The following is a 27,371-nucleotide window of genomic DNA, read 5'->3' as shown; positions in this document are numbered from 1 at the left end:
GCAGATTCGGATTCCTAACTTATAGACAATTGATAAATTACTCACTCTGTACCTTTTTCTCATCCACATTAATAGAGAACACAGTCCTCTTGGGGCAGGCCTAAAATGTGATGAATGAACCTTTTCTGTACTTCTCTTGTAAAATTTGTGCAATTAACCTTTAGAATGAAGGGTTACATCAAATATCTGGGGGCAAACACACCGCAGAACTAATCCTACAGGTAACCGCAATATTTCTTGAAGAAATCAAGCTAGATAAGTGCTTTCCATGCAAAGCATTGATGGAATAGATCCTTGCTGTAAACTTGCTCACTTGAGGCACGCAACCTGCGTGTGAAATGGTCATACAATCAGAACACAGATCTGCGAAACAAACACAGACCAGGGTTGGTCAATGAGCGTCTTCAGCAATAAATCACACCCCTTGGGTCCAGCAACACTATACATAGATAGTAGAGTAACAATATTTATGGCTGAAAAACTGCACTCTTCCCAACCAGTCAGACATTATGGACCACAAATACACTAAGAAAATCAAATCTGTAAGAATGGGCTCTGCAGTTATGGCTGCTGTCCACTTGTAGACTAAACGAGTATGCATGACCAGCGGCCGTTCACATTAAATCAGACCTCATTGCTTATGTACTACGCTCCACATTGTAGCATGGGTGAACTGTACACTCCCTAAACCATTTTGTACAGTCACCTAGCATCTTGCACCAGTTACTTCGAGCAGCAACGAGGGAAGCTCAACGCAAGTTTCCAGGAGACTGCATGCTCGTTGTGATCCATTGCCATAAGGTTAGCGTCTAGACCATTGCTCAGAAGGAGAGAAATCGGTTAAGAACGAGCTGAGACAGGGTTTGCAATAAAAATTAAAAAAAAAAACCTATCAAAAGTGTAGTCTTCCTGTAAAAAAATGAAATTTGAAAAGCAAAGCTAAAATATTAACCCAATGTCCAGGATTCTGTAAGTGCATGAAATATCATCCCTGAAATGCACTGAAATCATAACCACCCTTGCTGCCGTGTGCAAGGAGCTTGCACTTCTAAATCAAATTGAAGAAACAAGGCCTAATTTGGGGATATGTTTTATAACGAGATGAGATCTTAACTCTCCCTGCGAGTGATGCGGACCATGACTGCGCCTTCACAGGCTTAAACTTCTGACAGTGCTCATCACACACACAGGCAGAGTAAGGGAGTGAGAAGAAAAAGACAGCAAGAGACAAACATATACAGACACGGCATGAGAGAGACAAGCAGAGGAAGAGCAAGTACCACACAGCAAAAGAGAAAGGCAGAGCAAAAGAGGTATTTTTTTCCTCAGTTACATTTGGAGGTGGAACTGAGCCACCTGGAGAGGCAGCTCTCATCCTGGCTATCCCTTCACGTTAGTCTTTTGAAAAAAAAATCTGTCACTGAAGCGCGGCAACCTGACAAAAGCTTTCTTCTGATTCACAACTGCATTTCACAGACCCCACTACGTCTATAAATGTTTAATAAACCAAGAATCTCCGTTGGCAACATCCAAAGCCTCCTAAATGGGAGCGATGTCTCAGTCTCACTGCTCGTCAGGGACTGCAGAGAAACGGTGATGCTCATTAAATCCATGCCTGAGTAAATGAGGGGCACTTTTGAAAATGAATCTGATTTCATAGACCCCCCCAAGACTTGACAGACTGGGCTTCTCTCCAGTCCAGCCCCAGACCTTCCTGACACCTTGGCTCCAGCTCATGCTTTTCACTACTACAATGAATTTAATGTGCCAAGGCCCACCCAGGACACCCCCTTCCCCCTCAACTGTTTGGAAGTCCCAGTTTGTGTTCAGTAAATGTAAGTGAAGGTTGATATCATTCGGTTCTGCTCAACCTTGAGGTTCTTCACAATGTCCCACCTGAAACTACAGCCCAACGCTTCTCCCTAGGATTTCAAAAGTCATAGTCTGGTAATGAAGAGCATTCAACTTCCCACCAAGCTTTGCTTCTCTAGAACAGTGGTTCTCAGCCCAATCAGGGTTTCAGGATCTCCAGAATGAATATGCATGAGGCAGTGCATGCAGATTTACCTCATACATATTCATTGTGGCTATCCTAAAAACCTGACCTGTTCATGGTTCTCCAGACCCCTGACTGTGCCAGTACTCAGTGAATTCCATTCTGCAAGGATCTAATACAGCATACGACTCCAAAAAAGATAACACTTAGAAAGTTATTTGGTTTCTACCGCTCTTTGATAACAATTTAGTCTAAAATGTCTTGATGGTCTCAGCTCAGTTATCTCTGGAGAGATGTTCACATCATCCAATGTCACCATTACAATCAGTCCCACATGACGGCAGAACTTCCATCTCACCCCTGAACAGTGGTATCTGGCACAAAGAGATGGGAGAAGGGTCCCAGGTTCTGCACACTCCCAGACAGACTCTCTCATCTCCTGAGCAATCCATGCAGAGTCCCAGGATCCCTGTATATGAAAGTAATTCCTCCTAGAAGCATGCCATGTCCCCAATGTGCTCCTCATACAATAGTCCTTTTATTAGCCCAGATAACCTTTGACTGCCTGAACAACCAAAGGCAGGTGGTGCCACATGGTGCGGCCCAGAGAGAATGTGAGCCTGACGTAGAGCAGTGGTGCTCACGTCCAGTCCTCAGGGGCCACAATCATGAACGGTTTCTGGCCCCTGAGGACATTTGCAGGGGGTATGGAGTTCTCCCTAATGAATATGCCTGAGACAGATTTGCATAGAATTAGGGCTATCCTGAAATACCTCGAGGCTGGAAGTGGATCTGTCTAATCTAAAGGGAGTGTGGGGTGCGAGATCCCGGGGGATGGCTGGAAACAGAATTGCAGTTTGCTGGGAAGTGCCCCTGACTGGTTTATCTTTTATTGACGATGTTTGTATTCATCTCAGTCACTCCCATGGGACTGGAGGAGTGGTATAGAATTTATTTTTAAGTAATCAAAATATGCCCTGGGAAGACCACAGACCGCCAGGATGAAGAACGAGTCAAAGTGGATCCTCCTAGGAGGTCCCAAGACCCTTCTCTACGGTGCTTGTAAGAAAGGGTAGCACTTGGGACAGAGAGAGTCGGAAATCCTTTTCTTGGATAAAACTAGGGAGAAGCAGAGCCCTTCAGCAGCACAACTGAAATGTAAGGAGGGCGCGTCGGCGACGAGGGCAGTGATCGCAAGCCTCAAGTTAAGCCAATAGTAGGAGAAAGGGTTTGGGAAACCTGTGTGCTTTGGAATGGAGCTCGTCAGAGCCTGCGAATAAGAGTCAGAGCAGCTGCAATCGCTTCGTGGGACTTCAGTGTCACCGCACCACTGAGAGCGAGGGTGATCAGTGGTGACACTGATACCACACCACTGATCAGTGGTGTGGTGACACTGATATCAGTATCAGTGGTGTGGTATCAGTGTCACCACTGATCACCCTCGCTCTCAGTGTCACCACTGATCACTCTCGCACTCATGGTACCAGGAGTGCGAGGGTGATCAGTGGTGACACTGAGAGCGAGGGTGATCAGTGGTGACACTGATACCACACCACTGATGTGGTGTGGTATCAGTGTCACCACACCACTGATCAGTGGTGTGGTGACTCTGATATCAGTATCAGTGGTGTGGTATCAGTGTCACCACACCACTGATCACCCTCGCTCTCATGGTACCAGGAGAGCGAGGGTGATCAGTGGTGACACTGAGAGCGAGGGTGATCAGTGGTGACACTGATACCACACCACTGATGTGGTGTGGTACCAGTGTCACCACACCACTGATCACCCTCGCACTCATGGTACCAGGAGAGCATTTGTTAGCTAGAAATTGTCCTCCCCTTCTGCGAGAAAGGGGACTTTACCCTTGCTGCAAAGGGGCATGGCCAGGGCAAAGGGTAGGTGCAACTGGCCAGCAAATGCACTGGGATTTCATTTCACAGCCTCCGTGCACGATTTATAGTGCAGATGCAGAGCCCTGAATTTCCGAGGGAAAAGTCTTTGCTAATGGCAGCACCGATATGAAGCATTGCTGTTACTGCCCTTCCTGCCGTAAGACTTCAGGAATAAAAGTCTAGGGAGCTGCAGACGTCTCAGAGCTGGGCTCTCTTCCCCATGTCAGTGCAGTAACTAACAGGACATTAAATATCCTCAGTCTCTGCCACCCTCAATGCATCCCCGCTATTAATAGCAGTCATGTTTTTTCAAAGTATCTTATTTAAATATTTGATTACACCCTCAATGGGGGGTTTAAATGCAATCATAATTCACCCTGGGATCTCTAATTGAAGCAGGTTTTACATAGGTTGACATTCTGAATTTAACCCTGGAGAGGACACAATCAAACCAAGCCCGCAGTTTATTATGGACAGAACGCCGCCTGACATTCTCGAGGTCCCACAATCCAAAGATTAACCTTGACTTTCAGCAATCTGACTGGTTGAACTATGGGTTTAGCGCTCCAGAAAGGCTATTTCACATCAGAAAAAAACACAGCAAGAATTGTTCAGCCAGCAGCAGTGTCCTCGGATCAAAAGGATAACAACTGGGTCACGTCTCCTGGGTCAGCCCAGAACACAGGAGCATCTTAGAAAAAAAAGATAGCAAAGCTGCCACCAATCCACTGGCATCACTTACTCCTCCCTATGCACAGCCTCCATGGCATGCCCAGTCACCAGCCCTGATGTGCGGGTCTTACACACAACCACTACTGCCAGACAACCAAGCCCAGACTTGCTACAGTCATTTTTCTAGTTTAACGCATACTGTCTATGTAAAAAGAACATAAGAACATGCCATATTGGGTCAGACCAAGGGTCCATCAAGCCCAGCGTCCTGTTTCCAACAGGACGCCAATCCAGGCCATAAGAACCTGGCAATTACCCAAACACTAAGTCTATTCAATGCTACTGATGCCAATAATAGCAGTGGCTATTTTCTAAGTCAACTTAATTAATAGCAGGTAATGGACTCCTCTTCCAAGAATGTATCCAATCCATTTTTAAACACAGCTATACTAACTGCACTAATCACATCCTCTGGCAACAAATTGCTGACTTTAATTGTGCGTTGAGTGAAAAATAACTTTCTCCAATTAGTTTTAAATGTGCCATATGCTAATTCATGGAGTGCCCCCTAGTCTTTCTATTATCCGAAAGAGTAAATAACCGATTCACCTCTACCCGTTCTAGACCTCTCATGATTTTAAACACCTCTATCATATCCCCCCTCAGCCGTCTCTTCTCCCAGCTGAAAAGCCCTAACCTCTTTAGCCTTTCCTCATAGGGGAGCTGTTCCATTCCCCTTATCATTTTGGTAGCCCTTCTCTGTACCATCTCCATCGCAATTATATCTTTTTTGAGATTTGGTGACCAGAGTTGTACACAGTATTCAAGGTGCGGTCTCACCATGGAGCGATACAGAGGCATTATGACATTTTCCGTTTTATTCACCATTCCCTTCCTAATAATTCCTAACATTCTGTTTGCTTTTTTGACTGCCGCAGCACACTGAGCAGAGGATTTCAATGTGTTATCCACTATGACACCTAGATCTCTGTCTTGGGTTGTAGCACCTAATATGGAACCCAACATTGTGTAATTATAGCATGGGTTATTTTTCCCTATATGCATCACCTTGCACTTATCCACATTAAATTTCATCTGCCATTTGGATGCCCAATTTTCCAATCTCGCAAGGTCCTCCTGCAATTTATCACAATCTGCTTGTGATTTAACTACTCTGAGCAATTTTGTGTCATCTGCAAATTTGATTACCTCACTCGTCGTATTTCTTTCCAGATCATTTATAAATATATTGAAAAGTAAGGATCCCAATACAGATCCCTGAGGCACTCCACCTCCCACTCCCTTCCACTGAGAAAATTGCCCATTTAATCCTACTCTCTGTTTCCTGTCTTTTAGCCAGTTTGCAATCCACGAAAGGACATCGCCTCCTATCCCATGGCTTTTTACTTTTCCTAGAAGCCTCTCATGAGGAACTTTGTCAAACGCCTTCTGAAAATCCAAGTATACTACATCTACCGGTTCACCTTTATCCATTTAATCCTAGTCAACATTTTGGAGGCTGCCATCCAGAAGGATCCGAATTTGACTCTGTGACTTGGTTTTTGCAAGGACTGTTGGCTGGGATGACCTGCCGAGGATACCATTTACCATTCACAGCTGGTGAAGGAATCACGCTGATTTTCAAGAAGAGATGTCAAAATACTGATCAGATGAACTGATGATTGCAAACTTGACCTTGTACCCTACCTTCAGCTCTCTTCTCCTCCACTTTTCAGCCATCTCTGCTGCAAACACAGTTGGCTTCCTCTTAAGGGGATCAGGCCAGGGGGAGGGGTTTCAACCCTATTTCACCTGGGATCCGGCAGTCATTCATTCATATTTTCACATCTCTGCTACTCTAGTGTTTTACTGACCCAGAAAACATGTTCTATTAACTCTCTTTCTAGGCCTGTTCACACATCAAATTAAACCCACTTAGAAGTTAATTTTATGAGGAAAGACCAATGAAAGCCTAGGAGAGGAGTGCCAGGTCGTGTCTCCTGGGTTCCAGTCCTGGCACTGCTTCTGACTCTTATTTCCCTATGCTCACTATATGAAAGTCCAGGAGGGATGACTCGTAACCATCAGGAAATATTTCTTCACAGAGAGGGTGGTGGATGACTGGAATGACTTTCCAGAAGAGGTGGAAACAGTAAATAAATTCAAAAGGACATGGGATAAGAACTGTGGATCCCTAAAGACTAGAGGATGAAAATGAACAAAAGAAAAGGATTCATGGAAGGAACCTGCACAGAGTGGCAGTTACTGCCCTTAACAGAAAGCATGGGGGTAACCTGCACAGAGCGGCAGTCAGTACCCTTAACAGAAACATGGGGGTAACCAGCACAGAGCGGCAGTCAGTACCCTTAACAGAAACACGGGGAGCATAAGTTACTACTCCTAATAGAAACATGAGGGTAACCTGCACGGAGAGGCAGTTACTGCCCTTAACAGAAAGCATGGGGGTAACCTGCATGGAGATGAAGTTACTAACCTTAACAGAAACATGGGGGTAACCAGCACAGAGCGGCAGTCAGTACCCTTAACAGAAACATGGGGAGCATAAGTTACTACTCTTAATAGAAACATGAGGGTAACCTGCACGGAGAGGCAGTTACTGCCCTTAACAGAAAGCATGGGGGTAACCTGCATGGAGATGAAGTTACTAACCTTAACAGAAACATGGGGGTAACCTGCACAGAGCGGCAGTTACTACCGTTAACAGAAACATGGGGTTTCCTTCACAGAGTGGCAGTTACTACCCTTAACAGAAACATGGGGGTAACCTGCATGGAGCGGCAGTTACTACCCTTAACAGAAACATGGGGGTATCCTGCACGGAGCGGCAGTTACTACCCTTAACAGAAACATGGGGGGTATCCTGCATGGAGCGGCAGTTACTACCCTTAACAGAAACATGGGGGTAATCTGCACGGAGCAGCAGTTACTACCCTTAACAGAAACATGGGGGTATCCTGCACAGAGCGGCAGTTACTACCCTTAACAGAAACATGGGGGTAACCTGCACGGAGCGGCAGTTACTACCAGAAACATGGGGGTAACCTGCACGGAGCAGCGGTTACCGCCCTTAACAGAAACACGGGGGTAACCCGCACGGAGCGGCAGTTACCGCCCTTAGCAGAAACACGGGGGTAACCCGCACGGAGCGGCAGTCACTGCCCTTAAAAGAAACATGGGGGTGTCCTGCATGGAGCGGCAGTTACTACCCTTAACAGAAACATGGGGGTAACCTGCACGGAACGGCAGTTACTACCCTTAACAGAAAGCATGGGGGTAACCTGCATGGAGATGAAGTTACTAACCTTAACAGAAACATGGGGGTAACCAGCACAGAGCGGCAGTCAGTACCCTTAACAGAAACATGGGGAGCATAAGTTACTACTCTTAATAGAAACATGAGGGTAACCTGCACGGAGAGGCAGTTACTGCCCTTAACAGAAAGCATGGGGGTAACCTGCATGGAGATGAAGTTACTAACCTTAACAGAAACATGGGGGTAACCTGCACAGAGTGGCAGTTACTACCGTTAACAGAAACATGGGGTTTCCTTCACAGAGTGGCAGTTACTACCCTTAACAGAAACATGGGGGTAACCTGCATGGAGCGGCAGTTACTACCCTTAACAGAAACATGGGGTATCCTGCACGGAGCGGCAGTTACTACCCTTAACAGAAACATGGGGGGTATCCTGCATGGAGCGGCAGTTACTACCCTTAACAGAAACATGGGGGTAATCTGCACGGAGCAGCAGTTATTACCCTTAACAGAAACATAGGGGGTATCCTGCACAGAGCGGCAGTTACTACCCTTAACAGAAACATGGGGGTATCCTGCACAGAGCGGCAGTTACTACCCTTAACAGAAACATGGGGGTAACCTGCACGGAGCGGCAGTTACTACCCTTAACAGAAACATGGGGGTAACCTGCACGGAGCAGCGGTTACCGCCCTTAACAGAAACACGGGGGTAACCTGCACAGAGCAGCAGTTACCGCCCTTAGCAGAAACACGGGGGTAACCCGCACGGAGCGGCAGTCACTGCCCTTAAAAGAAACATGGGGGTGTCCTGCATGGAGCGGCAGTTACTACCCTTAACAGAAACATGGGGGTAACCTGCACGGAACGGCAGTTACTACCCTTAACAGAAACATGGGGGTGTCCTGCATGGAGCGGCAGTTACTACCCTTAACAGAAACATGGGGGTAACCTGCACGGAACGGCAGTTACTACCCTTAACAGAATACACGGGGATTACTTCCCTTAACCAATTAGCCTTGATGCTTGTGAATCAACTGCAACATCACTCTCTGATTTGACAGCCTGGAAAAGGGGGAATTGGATTCAGACAGCCAATGCTGGGCCCCAGCTCTTACAGTTCAGGGTGCTGATAGGCAGACAGTAGGGAAAAAGCACAGGACTGCTTCTACGGCCAAGTCCAAAAGCAAAGCAGGTCAAGCAGCAGGGTCTGAATGATCATGAAGGCTGCTGACCCCCATAAAAATGTTGCTAGCAGTAATTTTGTTATGGGTTTGACAGTTGCTTGGTTTTGATTGTAAATATTACTACCCTTATCACAAAGCTTGGGGTAACCTGCATGGAGCGGCAGTTACCACTATACGAAACTTGCTGGGCAGACTGGATAGACCATTTGGTCTGCCATCAGACCTATGTTATTTGTCTACACCCGGAAAACTGGAAGTGAAGGACAGATTCTTAGCCTCTGAGGTTCTCCTGCAGTGTGCATATAACCACCTACCACAGAGGTGGCTGCATCTGCAGTTTTGATCTCTTCTGACTATGAAGCATAAAACAATCCTGTTTGCAGGAAACATTATCTACATCTATAAACCCAAATTATTATTATTAGTGAGGTAAAGGTTATTGCCTGCCATATTAATAACAGCGATAAAAGAAATGTAAGCGCTGAAACATTAAGTATATTTGCTTCCTTCTAACAATGATGCTAATTATTATTGTGATCATTTACAAGTCCCTTCTGTATGATGAAGTGGCCTAGTTATTGAAAAGGTTTCTCTCTCTCTCCTGCGCGAGGCAGGGTAGAAGGGCAGAGGTCTGAATGGCTGACTTTTCAACCTTCCTAAGGGACGCACATCTGAGGACATTGCTGCCAGGGGCAGCGGAGCTCCTGAGCATCAAACATCGTCTGCCTCCGTTCCTTGGCGACTGAATTCCTGGAGGGAGCTATCCCATCGGCTATCTTGCATTTCTTTGGGAGGAGAGGAATTCAGCCATGTCACACACTTTCAGGTGAATTTTCAAAGGAGTTACACGTGCAAATTTCACTGACCACGGCGAAGTGCATTTAATGCAGGTAAAACCTAAGGACAAGTCAATGGCAGAGACTGAGCAATTTCCAAAAGTTCACTTACAGGGATAAAGTGCATTTACACATGTAAACCCCAGTTTTAAGAATGCAAATCATTTTGAAAATCAGGGCCTAAGTGTGTATGTGTCTGCTGCTTCTTTTTACTCCTGATAGTTAGTGAGACCCTTGGTTTAGAAATCTGAAAAGAATTGACTTCACTTAAGCAACGACGCAGCCAAGAGGCGACAGCAGCTCCTTGGTCAATGCTACTGCCTTCCAAGTTCTAGGCGAAAAAGATTTTTTTTTAAAAGGAGGAATGGGTCATGCACTCATGAGGAGGCATGATTTAACGGGGCATGGGATAACCTGAAAACACCTCCATGCGGCATGCGTCTGCATGGCTCGACTCGAATAAAATGGCAAGTTAGAAGTCCGAGGGCAAACTGCTGCTTGTGACGATTAACTGCAGCCTGCTAGAGAGCTGGAAGTAATTAAATACAAAGTTCCTGTAGAAATGCAAGGCAGGTGAGTCTGACGGGCTAGGAGGAGACTGCATGGGATGCTTGGACAATGATCTGTGGGTACATATGGGGTGCTGAGAGTGCAGCAAGTGGATGATTTTGAGTGTCATCGCTTATCTGTCCAGGATGGTAAAATACAGCTGAGGAAGATGGGAAAGTGCGGGTAAAATAATTCTCCTGACCCAGGACAGCTGGGATAGATCCTTGCAGTGTGTAGAGGGATAACTGGGAAGCTTGGATGGGCCAGTTAGGCTTTTTCTGCTTCATAGTCTGTTACCGTGTGATGATGGGATTGCCCCATCGGCAGTGTGCGGTGCATTGCTCAGGATGAAAGGCGAGAGGCTGCTAGCCTGCCGCTCTTTCTCCAGGATAGGGCTTGAATGCGGGCTGCTTTCATGTCTCGCCTGCTTAGAAGCACCTGAGAGGGCCGTGGACTGTGAAATCTCTGCCACGGCAGTGCTGCTGTAAGGGACACACGTGGAGAGCAGAAGGGATGCATTTTAAATGTCCCAGTGAGGGCACCGGACAGAAACCTTACCCTCTCCCCTTCAAGGCCTCTTCTGGCCTCGCGCTTCCAGCACTGCTGCCAGCTGTATTCAGCACTGAGCAGCAGCAGAAGTTGCAAAGCTGCTTCGGGAATATTTTCAGCATCTTCCTCCTTCCGGGCCCATCTCTCCACCCTTTTCTGAGGATGTACTTGTGCTGCTCTTGGGAGCCCCTTGGAAACTCCGCAGCAGATGAATTGGAAGAGAAGCCACTCAGCAGTCCAAACATTAAGTGGACCCTCAGGTTGCTCCTCCCTGCCCCCTCAGTGCCAGAGTCTGATATTACTGACTCTCTACCCACGTAGCGCATCATTTATTCAGCAGTACAAATGCCGGGGGAGGAGATCGGGGGATGCGTGGAGAATCCCCTTTCAGGTTCATTCTTTTTCCAAGCTTTCCCTTCTCCTCAAGAACATGCCTTTTAAATATTTTATCACAGGCATGGAAAAAAAAACCCGAAAAGGGAAAGCAGATTAGAAATTAAAGTCAGGCAATTCCACCGAGGTCTCCTCCTGCATTTGCGTTTCCTCCAGATCTTCGTCTTCTATGGCAAGGGATAGAAAGGGTGGAGAGAGCCCTAACCTTGCCCTATTCAGGTGAAAGAGAAGGGAAGATGGCAAAGATGGAGAGTAAGGAGAGGCTAGAGAAGAAGGAAAGGGAGTGAGGAGAGAGGGAGAAAAGACAAGATAGAAAGAAGGAGAGGTGAGGGAAGAGAGAAAGCAGAGGGAGAAGAGAAGGAGAGCAGCAAGGCAGTGAATTAGCCAAGGAGCACACCCTGCACCAATAACACCAAGAAGGTGTTTGAGAGCCGGGTCCACCGTCTCCCATTCCTCCCTGAGCTCTGAAGGCTGCGTCACTCATTCTGACGGCAGAATTTAATCAAATATACTCACTCATAAACGAAGCATTTGTGGCCCCAGGAGAAGAGATGCGCGCTGTCTCTTGGATAAACAGTGCTGCTTGCCGCTCCTTGGGAAATGGATGTAAACACCATCCATCATGTCGCAGGGCTGCACAATATTAGCACCTTCCAGGGGTCGCCTGCAGTTCCACCAACCAAGAAGTGGAAGAGACGGGGAACTCAGAGACAGGACCACAGGGCCCCTGCTTACCCAGCCAAGGTTCCCCCTCCCCCACCCCCCCTGTTTCCAAGAAAGCCAAGGGCTTCCTGCGATGCAAACGCCAGTGCCAGGTTTGTACAGGAACAAGACTAGGGCAAACCTTCTGCTTCCCTAGAGTTTGAGTTCTGGGCAAGTCGGAAACCAATTGCTATTCAAAGATGGAGCAGAGTCTGAGCAGGAGGCCGAATAGGAGCGCCTGGGGAGATGAGGCTGCCTCAGGTCCCTTATCGGACTCACATCCCCCTGTCCCTTCATCAGATTCTTGAATAAATTGTAAGCTCTACGGAGCAGGGAATTCTCTTATAAAGTTTTGATTTATATTTTGCCTTTCGTAGCTGGTCAGGCACTTCAATGTGGATTGCATTCAGGCACTGTAGAAATTCCCCTGTCCCCAAAGAGCTTATAATCTAAGAGCCTCATTTATTAAGGCTTTTCTTCCATTCTGTGTCTATTGGAAAAAAAAAAAAAAAGCTTAGTCTTTGTAAATGGGACGGTGAGGCAATGTGTGGTGAAGTGGTTTTCCCTAAGGTCACAAGGTGTGTCGGCAGAATTTGGCCAGCACCTCCCAGGGTTTGCAGTCTGCTGCTCCAGCCACTGCAATACTCCTCCATGCCATGGCTTGTATGTGTTTTGCTACAATGCTGCATGTGTCAGGTAGCGCTAGAAGAGGGATTGGTAGTAGTCGAGCCGACCACACTGAGCATGCTCAGTCTGACATCAGCTGGATCCAAGGGCAAAAGGCCAAAAACAAGAGATATTTGGGAAAAACTGGTATCCGGCTTCTTGTCTGGCTCCTGAGTCAAAACCACCGGAGGTCAATCATCCCCACGTAGAGACCACGAAATGCAAGCAACGATTAGCAATGGGGAAGTTTCCAAAAAATGGGTTTCTTATGTTTTTTGGCTGAGCACTGAGCAGGTGTGACCCAGCAACAAAGCCCACGCATCTGCTCTTTTACGAAGTCAAGGTCCCAACTCAGAGATGCTGGAAACGGAAACCCTCGGGGGTCTCTTCTCTTCAGATGGGGAAGCCCTTTGGGCAGTAGAGCCGTTCTCCCGTGGGCAGGGAGGAGCTGCAGCAATTCTGCCTTTAACTTGTTACATTGCCTTGGCGGGCGACATTTAGTTAGTTTATTTGTTAATCAAATCCACATTACAGCGGCTTGGCAGCAAAGCTCCTGACTGGCAGAGCTGGGCTTCTTTCCGGCAGACTGCAAGCGCGATCACACCAAAGGCTGTACAGGACAGCAAGGATTGACCAATCCTCCAGAAGAGGAGCACGGTCTTGCTGGCCAGATTGTAATAAAAGGGGCCATTTCTGGAGACAGAGATGGATTCATGATTGTGCTGTTGCCCCATCAACCCTCGCTCCCCACTAGGTTGGACAGCAGGTGGTCTAAGGCAGAAAATGTAAAAATTCAGAAGCAAATTGGCAAACATTTCCATCTTTTATATTACATTATAAAAATAAAGCCGTTTCACACTAGGATTAGTATCATTTTATATTCATTTTTTGGATGAAGAAAAGTGATCTCAAGTATCAGTACAGGGAGGAGACCTCCGGGATGGGGGCAGGAAGGGAGGGAGATCAGGAATGGGGTGAGGAGAAAGGGGAAGGAGTGTGAGAAGGAAAGAGGAAGGTTGGGGAGTGGGTTTCAGGATCTGGAGGGAAGGAAGGGAGATTCCAGGATCTGGGGGAGAGAATCCAATTTCAAGGGAGGGAGGATTTGAATTGCAGTGGGTGAGGGAGGTGTCCCTGTCATGCTCCCGTTCTGCTCCTCCTTGCATCCCCTTTCTAACATCCCACCCAATATGACAGATACATGCAGTACACACAGCTGGCACCAATCCCTTCTCCCTCATACACAGACATGCACTCCCCAGTCAATCCCCCAGCCTTCAATGACCTCTACCCAGTCCTTCTTAATCTCCCCAAAATGATCCCCTTTTGCTCACTCCCCCTCCTCTCCTGTCCTCTGCATGGGGCTGGATCAGGAAGTAGAGGTTCAGCGGATCTGAAAGGCATTAAATCTTCCGCCAGCCTGCTGGTCCCCAGATTATTGCTGCCCTAGGCACAGGCCTGGTGTGCACGTAGCTCGCTGACGTTCTATTACACGCAGGAAATGGAGAGAATGAGTGCATTTTTAATAATGAGAAACACGTATACTATCCATCTTCCCGCGTGTACTAGAAATTCGGCAAGCTACATGCGAACCCAGCGAAATGGATGTGACAAATGCACATCCTAAGTGTCCTGTGTGTGCACAGGAAAGCACTCCCAGCACCTGACAGAACGTACTCCCAGCACCTGACAAAACGTTCTCCCAGCACCTGACAAAACGTTCTCCCAGCACCTGACAAAACGTTCTCCCAGCACCTGACAGAACGTTCTCCCAGCACCTGACAGAACGTACTCCCAGCACCTGACAGAACATACGCCCAGCACCTGACAGAACGTACGCTCAGCACCTGACAGAACGTGCTCCCAGCACCTGACAGAACGTACTCCCAGCACCTGACAGAACGTACTCCCAGCACCTGACAGAACGTGCTCCCAGCACCTGACAGAACATACGCTCAGCACCTGACAGAACGTGCTCCCAGCACCTGACAGAACGTGCTCCCAGCACCTGACAGAACGTACTCCCAGCACCTGACAGAACGTGCGCTCAGCACCTGACAGAACGTGCTCCCAGCACCTGACAGAACGTTCTCCCAGCACCTGACAGAACGTTCTCCCAGCACCTGACAGAACGTACGCTCAGCACCTGACAGAACGTTCTCCCAGCACCTGACAGAACGTACGCTCAGCACCTGACAGAACGTTCTCCCAGCACCTGACAGAACGTACGCTCAGCACCTGACAGAACGTACGCTCAGCACCTGACAGAACGTACGCTCAGCACCTGACAGAACGTGCTCCCAGCACCTGACAGAACGTGCTCCCAGCACCTGACAAAACGTTCTCCCAGCACCTGAGAGAACGTGCTCCCAGCACCTGAGAGAACGTGCTCCCAGCACCTGAGAGAACGTGCTCCCAGCACCTGACAGAACGTACGCTCAGCACCTGACAGAACGTACGCTCAGCACCTGACAGAACGTGCTCCCAGCACCTGACAGAACGTGCTCCCAGCACCTGACAGAACGTACTCCCAGCACCTGACAGAACGTACGCTCAGCACCTGACAGAACGTGCTCCCAGCACCTGACAGAACGTTCTCCCAGCACCTGACAGAACGTTCTCTCCCAGCACCTGACAGAACGTGCTCCCAGCACCTGACAGAACGTACGCTCAGCACCTGACAGAACGTGCTCCCAGCACCTGACAGAACGTGCTCCCAGCACCTGACAGAACGTTCTCCCAACACCTGACAGAACGTACTCCCAGCACCTGACAGAACGTGCTCCCAGCACCTGACAGAACGTGCTCCCAGCACCTGACAGAACGTGCTCCCAGCACCTGACAGAACGTTCTCCCAGCACCTGACAGAACGTGCTCCCAGCACCTGACAGAACGTGCTCCCAGCACCTGACAGAACGTGCTCCCCAGCACCTGACAGAACGTACACTCAGCACCTGACAGAACGTGCTCCCAGCACCTGACAGAACGTGCTCCCAGCACCTGACAGAACGTTCTCCCAGCACCTGACAGAACGTTCTCCCAGCACCTGACAGAACGTACTCCCAGCACCTGACAGAACGTACTCCCAGCACCTGACAGAACGTACTCCCAGCACCTGACAGAACGTGCTCCCAGCAGTAAGCGGCAGCCTCCATGGCCTCAGTCCCTGCCCCTTCTTCCTTCTAAACACAGCAGCAGGGACAACAAAATGGAGCCAACCACCCCTTCCCTCTCTCTATTCCCATGTCCCCTCCCCATCTCTTTCTCCCCCTTGCCCCCACAAGCCCCTCTGTTCTTTTTTCTCTGGGGGGGCATTGATTTCAGTCATAGCGTCTGGGAAGAACAAGAAGTACAAAGAATAGAGGGGAGGAAGGGAAGAAGAGAAAGGGATAGGAGGAAGGATAGAGGAATGAAGAATAGGAGGAGGAGCAGAGGGAAGTAGGATGGGGAAAGGAGAAGGATCCAATCACACCTGCCCTCCGAATGCCAATCCCCAATCCCTTCCCTTATACCTCCTCCTCCCCTCCCCCCCCCCTCCCGTCAGATTCCCTCACTCCTCTCACAATACTTCCTATTAAGAACATAAGAACATGCCATGCTGGGTCAGACCAAGGGTCCATCAAGCCCAGCATCTTGTTTCCAACAGAGGCCAATCCAGGCCATAAGAACCTGGCAAGTACCCAAAAACTAAGTCTATTCCATGTTACCGTTGCTAGTAATAGCAGTGGCTATTCCCTAAGTAAACCTGATTAATAGCCGTTAATGGACTTCTCCTCCAAGAACTTGTCCAAACCTTTTTTGAACCCAGCTCCACTAACTGCACTAACCACATCCTCTGGCAACAAATTCCAGAGCTTTATTGTGCATTGAATGAAAAAGAATTTTCTCCGATTAGTCTTAAATGTGCTACTTGCTAACTTCATGGAATGCCCCCCAGTCCTTCTATTATTCGAAAGTGTAAATAACTGATTCACATTTACCCATTCAAGACCTCTCAGGATCTTAAAGACCTCTATCATATCCCCCCTCAGCCGTCTCTTCTCCAAGCTGAACAGCCCTAACCTCTTCAGCCTTTCCTCATAGGGGAGCTGTTCCATCCCCTTTATCATTTTGGTTGCCCTTCTCTGCACCTTCTCCATCGCAATTATATCTTTTTTGAGATGCGGCGACCAGAACTGTACACAGTATTCAAGGTGCGGTCTCACCATAGAGCGATACAGAGGCATTATGACGTTTTCCGTTTTATTAACCATTCCCTTCCTAATAATTCCTGTCTGCTTTTTTGACTGCTACAGCACACTGAGCTGACATAGAAACATAGAAATGATGGCAGAAGACCAAACGGCCCATCCAGTCTGCCCAGCAAGCTTCACACATCTTTTTTCTCATACTTATCTGTTTCTCTTAGCTCTTTGGTTCTATTTCCCTTCCACCCCCACCATTAATGTAGAGAGCAGTGATGGAGCTGCATCCGAGTGAAATATCTAGCTTGATTAGTTAGGGGTAGTAACCGCCGCAATAAGCAAGCTACACCCATGCTTATTTGTTTTACCCAGACTATGTTATTCAGCCCTTATTGGTTGTTTTTCTTCTCCCCTGCCGTTGAAGCAGGGAGCTATGCTGGATATGCGTGTAGTATCAGTTTTTCTTCTCCCCTGCCGTTGAAGCAGAGAGCTATGCTGGATATGCGTGAAGTATCAGTTTTTCTTCTCCCCTGCCGTTGAAGCAGAGAGCTATGCTGGATAAGCGTGAAGTATCAGTTTTTCTTCTCCCCTGCCATTGAAGCAGAGAGCTATGCTGGATAAGCGTGAAGTATCAGTTTTTCTTCTCCCCTGCCGTTGAAGCTGACGATTTTAAAGTATTATCCACTATGATGCCTAGATCTTTTTCCTGGGTGGTAGCTCCTAATATGGAACCTAACATCGTGTAACTACAGCATGGGTTATTTTTCCCTTTATGCAACACCTTGCACTTGTCCACATTAAATTTCATCTGCCATTTGGATGCCCAATCTTCCAGTCTTGCAAGATCCTACTGTAATGTATCACAATCTGCTTGTGATTTAACTACTCTGCATAATTTTGTATCATCCGCAAATTTGATAACCTCACTCATCGTATTCCTTTCCAGATCATTTATATATATATATTGAAAAGCACCGGTCCAAGTACAGATCCCTGAGGCACTCCACTGTTTACCCTTTTCCACTGAGAAAATTGACCATTTAATCCTATTCTCTGTTTCCTGTCTTTTAACCACTTTGTAATCCACAAAAGGACATCGCCTCCTATCCCATGACTTTTTAGTTTTCTTAGAAACCTCTCATGAGGGACTTTCTCAAACACCTTCTGAAAATCCAAATACACTACATCTACCGGTTCACCTTTATCCCCTTCAAAAAAATGAAGCAGATTTGTTAGGCAAGACTTCCCTTGGGTAAATCCATGTTGACTGTGTTCCATTAAACCATGTCTTTCTATATGCTCTACGATTTTGATCTTGAGAATATTTTCTATGATTTTTCCTGGCACTGAAGTCAGGCTCACTGGTCTATAGTTACCCAGATCGCCCCTGGAGCCTTTTTTAAATATTGGGGTTACATTGGCCACCCTCCAGTCTTCGGGTACAATAGATGATTTTAATGATAGGTTACAAATTCCCTCAGTCCCACTTCAGTTGTGGGCTGTGGTGGGAGGTGGGGAAGAGTTCAGAGTGACAAAATACCATCTTACTGGCAATCACCTATTCCCACCCTTTTTGATTCATTAGCTGGAGGTGCTGACCATTTGCTGCAGCCCGTCCAGCTAAGTCCCAAATAAACCTTCAGAATATGGACTCCACAATCAGTTGCCTTGAGTCCCCCATGAATCCTGACCACTGTATTTGCGACCACCTGTACTCTAATTGGGGAAGACTCAATTATACAGAATTACAGAAGTCTAATCTTGATATAAGCAAACCAGACACACCATTGCCAAATCTGTAGTGGATAAATATGCCCACAGCTGGCAGACAACTTCTAGGTAGCCAAAGGTCAGCCTCACCACCCAGGAAATACAGGCATCAAGGATAGACAGGTGCTTAGTTAGATACCAAAACTCCATATCTCATATCATAATGGTACTGTGACCCCTTCCAGTCCCATTTTATTATTCACAATTTAATTACATGCCTTTCCTATTAGCACCAAGGAGAGTTACAATAAGATAGCAAAACGCATCATAATTAAAAAATACTCAATCCACATACACGAGTAAATAAAAACAATATAATTCATACATAGGTAAACCACACACCCATGACAGACAACATAAAAACATACCTCAATTAAAAAATTAACAACCCCACAAAGGAAACCCCCAGGAGAAGGGTCCAAACCACTCGACCCCCAAAATAACCTCTGCAGCCACCAATCCAGTACAATCTACCAGCACTCCACAAAAAATGACACCCCCAGAAATACCCAATCCTAGAGCCAGTCTTTTCCCATGCTTCTAAACTTTAATTAGTCCAACCCTATCCATAAATCATAAGGATTGGCATTCCACAGCTGTGGAGCAGCACAACTACAGGTTCTGCTTCTAGCCATAGCGAAATCTAGCAAGAGCCAGCGATGGAGTCACAAGTAATAGCTGTTAAAAAGAAGTCTGCATGAGGGTCCTCATCTTACTGATCCTAAACCGCCTTCAAAATAGTTAGCACCATTCATTACTCATTGGTAAAATTATCCACAGAAATATCCTATAAAGCCTGTTAATAAAACAGTCTGTATCATTAACCAGTGTCCCTTCATATAGCTCATTGACATTAATCGCTCAGTGCAATGCACTTAATTAGTTAATACGCCACTATGCCACTGTTTACTTTTTAATGATTTCAATTATGTAATTTCTATTGGAGAAAGTTATTGAAAGGTAATTAAATAGTTGTAGAACAAATGAATATTAGTTGGTTGTTATTTAAGCAGATTTAGTGGTGAGTGAGAAGGAGGGGTATTGCAGAAATTTATACGCAGCTGGTGAAGGACTTCAGAACGAGGTCAGCAGCCAAGGACCACTTGGGCCACCCATGAAGCCGCGGAAGAGCCAACTTTCCAGCCAATGTGTGCGCAAGGCAAAGGTCGCTCTCTCCTCTTCAGGTTAGTAAAAGTTATCCTGAGGATGGGGAATCACAAGGGCCCCCATGGTGCCTGCTGTTTGCTAAAGAGGAGATTGTGCTCTGGGCAGAGGGAGATCTGGACGGGTAGGTACAATCAGGGCAACCATCCTGGCCACCAAGCTGGGGGAGGGAGGAATGTGCTCTCCCACCCTCCTGAGTCCCTCTGAGTCTGCCTGAGAGGAAGAGGGGGCACTGACTGCTCTGGGTGCAAGGCACGGAAGGACAGCTGAGTGGAAGGAAGACAGAGCTTGAGGTGGGAAAGTTCATTGATGGAAAGCAAGAAAACTGGAGAGAATGAGGTGCAGAGAGTTGATTTGGGGGCAGAGGGAGGGGAAGCAACAATAAATCCAAGCAGATCTCTTGCTGGAGAGACACCAGAGTGAAGGGCATGGAGTTACTCTGGGAGCTCTCAAGAGCTAATCACAGTTGTAATACGTTTTTCCAATAAAAAGGTCATTTGTTGACACTTATTTCAAGTGCACTAACACGGCAACCATGATACTTACCTGTAAGAAGGGAATCCTGGCCCGGTTAAAAGCGAAGGCATTCAAGACAGTAATAAGACCAGTCCTAGTCAACGGAGTATGAGAAAGGAGGAAATGGTTGTGACAGATGATGAGACCACAACGGATGCTTGGGGTGACACAAAGTGACAAGGTCAAGAATGAAGGTTGGAGGTGGCCAAAAGATCACAGAGGAGACGTGGAAAAGTTGGATGGTGTGGTCGGGATACATGAAAAGAAGAGACAAAACATATTTTATAGTATGAATAGTTCTGATGTATGCTACCTAAACCTTTGGCAGTAGGTGGTTTATAAATGTTCAAATAAACATTGGCAGAAAGGTACTGGAAATGGAGGTGGAAGGGAAAAGGCCCAGAGGAAGACAAAAAAAAGTGATCAAGCTTGGTACAAAGCCTACTGAGGCCCACAGCTCAAGCACAAGCTCTGCACCAGGCCATGTAGCATGTGGAGGGTGGCTTGGACTGCTGACCCCAGATGAGAGGAAGAGCAACTGCTGTTTAATGCTGTATTGGCACCATGGACAGGGTTATGCTCTGCTCCTAGCCAGGCTGCACCCGTTCTTGATGATGCACTGCTTGTGTGTCTGTCTGTGGAAAGACTGCACTGCTAATGCCTGGGAGAGAGACTGTGTATGTATGTGTGTGTGTCTCTCATAAGAACAAAAGAAATTGCCAAACTGGGTCAGTCTAAGGGTCCATCAAGCCCAGCAGCCTGTTTCCAACTGTGGCCAATCCAAGCTAAAAGTACCTGGCAAGTACCCAAAAACTAAGGGGCAGATTTTCAAAGGGTTACGTGCGTAACCCCGAAAACCTGTCCCTACGCGCGCCGAGCCTATTTTGTATAGGATCAGCAACGCGCGCAAGCCCCGGGACCCGTGTATGTCCCGGGGCTTTGAAAAAGGGGTGGGAAGGGGCGAGGATGTGGGCGGGGCACCGGTCCGGGGTGGGACTGAGGCCTCCAGCACAGCAGCCGTGCCAGGGGTTCGTGTGCCGGCACTCGGCCGGCAGGCGTAAATAACAAAATAAAGGTAGGGGGGAGGGGAAGATGGGGGATGGTGGAAGGAAAGTTCGCTCCAAGGCCGCTCCAATTTCGGAGCGGCCTCGGAGGGAACAGGGAAAGCCATTGGGGCTCCCCTAGGGCTCGGCGCGCGCAAGGTGCACAAGTGTGCACCCCCTTGTGCGCCGAGCCCGGATTTTATAACATACACACGGCTGCGCGTTTGTTATAAAATTGGGCGTAGATTTGTGCACGCCGGGTTGCACGCACAAATCTACACCCGCGTGCATGTTATAAAATCTGGCCCTAAGTAGATCCCATGCTACTGATGCCAGTAATAGCAGTGGCTATTCCCTAAATCATCTTGATTAATAGCAGTTAATGGACTTCTTCTCCAAGAACTTATCCAAACCTTTTAAACCCAGCTACACTAACTGCATTAACCACATCCTCTGGCAACAAATTCCAGAGCTTAGTTGTGCATTGAGAGACAAAGATTTTTCTCAGATTAGTCTTAAATGTGCTACTTGCTAACTTCATGGAGTGCCCCCTAGTCCTTCTACTATCCGAAAGAGTAAATAACTGATTCACATCTACTCATTCTAGACCTCTCATGATTTTAAACACCTCTATCATATCCCCCCTCAGTCGTCTCTTCTCCAAGCTGAAGAGCCCTAACCTCTTTAGCCTTTCCTTATAGGAGAGCTGTTCCATCCCCTTTATCATTTTGATTTCCCTTCTCTGTACCTTCTCATCGCAACTATATCTTTTTTGAGATGCAGTGACCAGAATTGTATACAATACTCAATGCGGTCTCACCATGGAGCGATATAGAGGCATTATGACATTTTCCATATTATTTACCATTCCCTTCCTAATAATTCCTAACATTGTTTACTTTTTTGACTGCCGCAGCACACTGAGCAGATGATTTCAATGTATTACCCACTATGACGCCTAGATATATTTCCTGGGTGGTAACTCCTAATATGGAACCTAACATCCTGTAACTACAGCATGGATTATTTTTCCCTATATTCAACACCTTGCACTTGTCCACATTAAGTTTCATCTGCCATTTGGATGCCCAATCTTCCAGACTCGCAAGATCCTCCTGCAATTTATCACAATCCGCTTGTGATTGAATAATTTTGTATTATCTGCAAATTTGATTACCTCACTCATTGTATTCCTTTACATATCATTTATAAATTGAAAAGCACCATCCCTGAGGCACTCCACTGTTTACCCTTTTCCACTGAGAAAATTGACCATTTAATCCTACTCTCTGTTTCCTGTCTTTTAACCAGTTTGTAATCCACGAAAGGACATCGCCTACTATCCCATGACTTTTTAGTTTTCTTAGAAGCCTCTTATGAGGGACTTTGTCAAATGCCTTCTGAAAATCCAAATACACTACATCTACCGGTTCACCTTTATCCACATGTTTATTAACCCCTTCAAAAAAATGAAGCAGATTTGTGAGACAAGATTTCCCTTGGGTAAATCTATGTTGACTGTGTTCCATTAAACCATGTCTTTCTATATGTTCTGTGATTTTGATCTTGAGAATAGTTTTCACTATTTTTCCTGGCACCGAAGTCAGGCTCGCTGGTCTCTAGTTTCTCTGATCACCCCTGGAGCCCTTTTTAAATATTGGAGTTACATTGGCCACCCTCCAGTCTTCAGGCACAATGGGTGATTTTAATGATAGGTTACAAATTGTAACTAATAGGTCTGAAATTTCATTGTTTAGTTCGTTCAGAACCCTGGGATGCATACCATCCGGTCCAGGTGATTTGCTACTCTTTAATTTGTCAATCTGGCCTACTACATCTTCCAGGATCATAGTGATTTGGTTCGATTCATCTGACTAATCACCCTTGAAAACCATCTCCGGAACTGGTATCTCCCCAACATCCTCAGTAGTAAACACAGAAGCAAAGAATTAATTTAGTCTTTCTGCAATGGCCTTAGCTTCCCTAAGAACCCCTTTAACCCCTCGGTCATCTAACGGTCCAACTGACTCCCTCACAGGTTTCTTGCTTCGGATATATTTTAAAAAGTTTTTATTATGAGTTTTTGCCTCTATGTCCAACTTCATTTCAAATTCTCTCTTAGCCTGCCTTATCAATATTTTACACTTAACTTGACAATGCTTATGCTTTTTCCTACTTTCTTCAGATGGATCCTTCTTCCTTACAATTTTTGGATAAAATAGCCTCTTTCACCTCACCTTTTAGCAATGCCTTCCTTCCACCTTTCTTAATGCGTGGAATACATCTGGACTATGCTTCTAAGATTGTATTTTTAAACAATGTCCACACCTGTTGTACACTTTTAACCTTTGCAGCTGCGCCTTTCAGTTTCTTTCTATTTTCCTCAATTATCAAAGTTTCCCTTTTGAAAATGTAGTGCTAGAGCTGCAGATTTACACATTGTTCCCCTTCGGTCATTAGTTAGGTGCGTGCTGGGGCTGTGGAGTTCAAAGCCTGGATTGCTCGCTGTGACCTGTCCTGGGGGATGCTGGGAGCAGTATGCAGATGAGCCTTCCGGTCCTCCTCTACTGTCTCTGGAAAGGCTGCACTGCTGTTGCTTGTGTGTGCGTATGTATGGGAAGCTTGCACCGTCACTGGGCATACCGTATGTCTTCAGTGTATCCCAACCCAGAGAAGATTATTTTTAGGTATCATCTGATGTGCTGCGACTTCAGCCCACAGAATATTAACTGCTTGCCCATATCAGCACACCATATACACATTTTCAGACATTACAAGTTGTGTGGTCACCCAGAGGGAATGAGACAGATTATTCAAGAGCTGACAGCCTGCACATGTCTCTTACACAGACACGGAGGCAGAGTTGCAGCAGCACTCGCATACAGTCTGTCCTCGGCTAGAATACATCGGATGCCACCTAATGACTGGAGCTGATATTCACATGCTAAGCTGAATACAGGGCCACCATGCACACAGATGCAAATACATACATGTAAATACACACATATATGTCTACACGCAACGATTCTCTCATGCTTCATTTTTTAGATGAAAGAAACTTCCGAGGATGAGCAGCAGCACCCTACGGTGCTTTCTGTGCAAATAGTTACCATGGTTACCAGCACTTTACTTCTCTCCCACAAACAGGCATATGGATAACCCCTAGTATTAATGAAACCCATCTATGCAACCTGGAGTGATTGGATGGCATTACTGCAGCCCTTGAAGGCTCTCTCCTTGTCTTGGCTAGATAGAGCATCACAATTCTGACCCTAAGAGGGCCAGCTATGACCCTGCTATATCAGCAGACAGAGCCACACTGTACAAAGACCTTATGACGAGGTCTCTAGAGTGGGCAGGCTGGGGCATCTAGGCCCTGCCAGGAATCTTAACTTAGAGGCCCACTGATGGGAGAGTGCAAGACCCAGTGGCTATTTGGGATACAGGAGAAAGCAGACTAGAAATGCTGCAGCCATATGCTCGCTGAGACCTTTGGAAGTGCTCAGCTCAGCTTAAAATGAAGACAGCAAGAAGCTGCACTAGTCCCGAGCTGCTCCAGCTAGTTCAGTGTTTGAACAAGGCATCTGACGCCCACTGCCAGAAAAGCCACTACCACCAGGGCCCACTGGGATCCCTCTCCCTTTCCCTGAATGCCAGGTAAAGCCTAGAGCACAGTTTTGAATGGCTTTAAAACAGTACAAAGGAATCTTGAAATATCCTCACAAATGTATCAAGAATACAGTCCAAAAGCGCACGAGGCATTTGAGCTCAGGTGCGTCGTAAGACAGGCAATGGGACTGGTGGCGTCATCAGTGTCCACTTACACCAGACCCACCTCAGAGGATCATCTGAGGTGGGTCTGGTGTAACAGAGAAACATCTCGAGAATGGCCACAAGGACCCCAAACCTTGCCAAAGAATAACAATTCTCTAGTGTTTTCTTTGTTAGAATAATAAAAGTGATCATATGTTACTGGGACCAACATGGCACTGACTCCTCTGGTGTGAGGACAAATGAAGCTCACTCCAGCATCCTCCCACTGCGAGGCCTGCCATACGCCCGACCCCTCCAGGCATTATGGATGCACAAGCAGGAGACTGCCCAGCACGGTCAGTACGATGGTTACAGTATCTTACACCGCTGAGTGATGGCAACCTCATGGCATAGATCTCCACAAACTGAGGCGTCCCTCCTCCTAGGATCAGCCATTTAAACATACTGGGCCACTACACGTCTCCCTTTCCACTGACACAATCTCAGCCCTGTCCAGAGCATTAACTTCCAGCTGCCAAGATCTACCTGTGGGCAGGCAATGAACTTACAGCAGCCATTGCAGGTCCCTCTAATGCAGGCGCCAAATGACAGGAAATAATCCGTTCCTTGCACTCACCGGTTGTCAGATGCCTCTAGAACCCTAAAAAGCATCATCTGTGCCCATGTTCGGGGCACTACCCTGAATCCTGGTGCCAGGAATAGCCAGCCCACTGATTTGGGAAATAAACTTCATAATTCGGGTAATTGGGCTGCCATGTACCTGCCTAAATGTCACTTTCTGTACTGTACTGCTCCACTAGCCCCTTGCTAGGGCCTGCTAGCCCAGGGTATATTTGCAATCCTGAATGCTGTTGGGCTGCCTCGTGCATGGACTCTGCCTGCCCTGCTCTCAGCATCGGGTTCCCGGGCGCCAGCTACAGAGAGGAAAGCTCCGAGCGTCCTTCCGGGCAGAGCCCAGCCTGCTCCAGCCTCCCCCCGTGTGCCAGGCTGGAGGCCGAGCCTCCAGACAGCAGGGCAGGGCAGGGGGCAGCACTGTGGGACCCCGGGAGCACTCGTCCCCAGGGGCTGCGGCTGGGAGTGCCCGCTGCCTGCAGACCCTGCTGCTAACTGTTGCTCGATCGCCCGGCTCCTTACCTGGGCTGCTCCAGCCTCATCCTGCGCTCCGGGCTGCAGCGCCCCTGCCCAGCCGGGCAGCAAAGTTCAGCGTCCCGGGCTCCGCACTGCAGCTCGGCGGCTTCCAGCGCCTCGCTCGGCTCCCTACTTCGTACGATAGCGCCCGGGCGGCAGGCAAAAGCCGGCGCTGGAGCCTCCGGGCAGCGCTCCCGTCCCTCGTCCTCCTCCTGCACTTCCCAGCCGTCTTTGCTTTAGTCGGGGAGGGGGGGGAGAGAGCTCGCTGGAGGATGGGGGAGTCCCTGCGAGCGGAAACGCAGATCTCGTCCTGGTTTTTCCTGCAGCCCCTGGATCACTCCGTGGCTGTGCGGGGAGGTGCAGGACAGAATAGCGCGCACGGCACTAACGGAGGCAGGGAAAAGTCAAGCACACGCCACATCTGCTGGCGCTGCAGTCTGGCACTCACAGCCCAGGCCCCTGCACGCTTCCAGTCCCACTGCTGCCACCAAGTCACCGTCTGACCTCAGTACATCCCTCCTCGTCCCTGAAGGCCAGGCACACACCTCTGCCCCCCAGGCACCCCTGATGTGACCAGTAGGGAAGCCTCCGCTAAAATGGAGGATTGCGCATTGAAAGTTCAGTTCACTGCATGACCTCCCTGTGAATGATAATATCCACAGCACAGCTGTATGAGGAGTGCACCCCTCACTGCGTGTCCTCCCTGCGAATGATAATATCCACAGCACAGCTGTATGAGGAGTGAACCCCTCACTGCGTGACCTCCCTGCGAATGATAATATCCACAGCACGGCTGTATGAGGAGTGCACCCCTCACTGCGTGACCTCCCGGCGAATGATAATATCCACAGCAAAGCTGTATGAGGAGTGCACCCCTCACTGCGTGACCTCCCTGCGAATGATAATATCCACAGCACAGCTGTATGAGGAATGCACCCCTCACTGCGTGACCTCCCTGCGAATGATAATATCCACAGCACAGCTGTATGAGGAGTGCACCCCTCACTGCGTGACCTCCCTGCGAATGATAATATCCACAGCACGGCTGTATGAGGAGTGCACCCCTCACTGCGTG

At 47.7% G+C, this 27,371-nt stretch overlaps 1 protein-coding gene across 3 annotated transcripts in view; it reads right to left on the bottom strand.

Annotated features, from left to right (window-relative positions):
- DLGAP3 (DLG associated protein 3) overlaps positions 1 to 26,832 on the bottom strand; it is a 214,235-nt gene extending 187,403 nt beyond the window's left edge. For 2 of the 3 annotated variants that reach the window (XM_029571884.1, XM_029571883.1), the window contains exon 1: positions 26,303 to 26,832. The gene's annotated coding sequence lies outside the window, so the exon portion shown is untranslated. The remainder of the gene's footprint in view (positions 1 to 26,302) is intronic. The other variant, XM_029571885.1, reaches the window with a different exon arrangement.
- Between the last annotated feature and the right edge of the window lie 539 nt (positions 26,833 to 27,371).

The sequence above is a fragment of the Rhinatrema bivittatum genome, chromosome 11, assembly GCF_901001135.1.
Source record: "Rhinatrema bivittatum chromosome 11, aRhiBiv1.1, whole genome shotgun sequence".
NCBI classification, from domain to species: domain Eukaryota; kingdom Metazoa; phylum Chordata; class Amphibia; order Gymnophiona; family Rhinatrematidae; genus Rhinatrema; species Rhinatrema bivittatum.
This window is presented reverse-complemented; position numbering and strand designations above follow the sequence as displayed.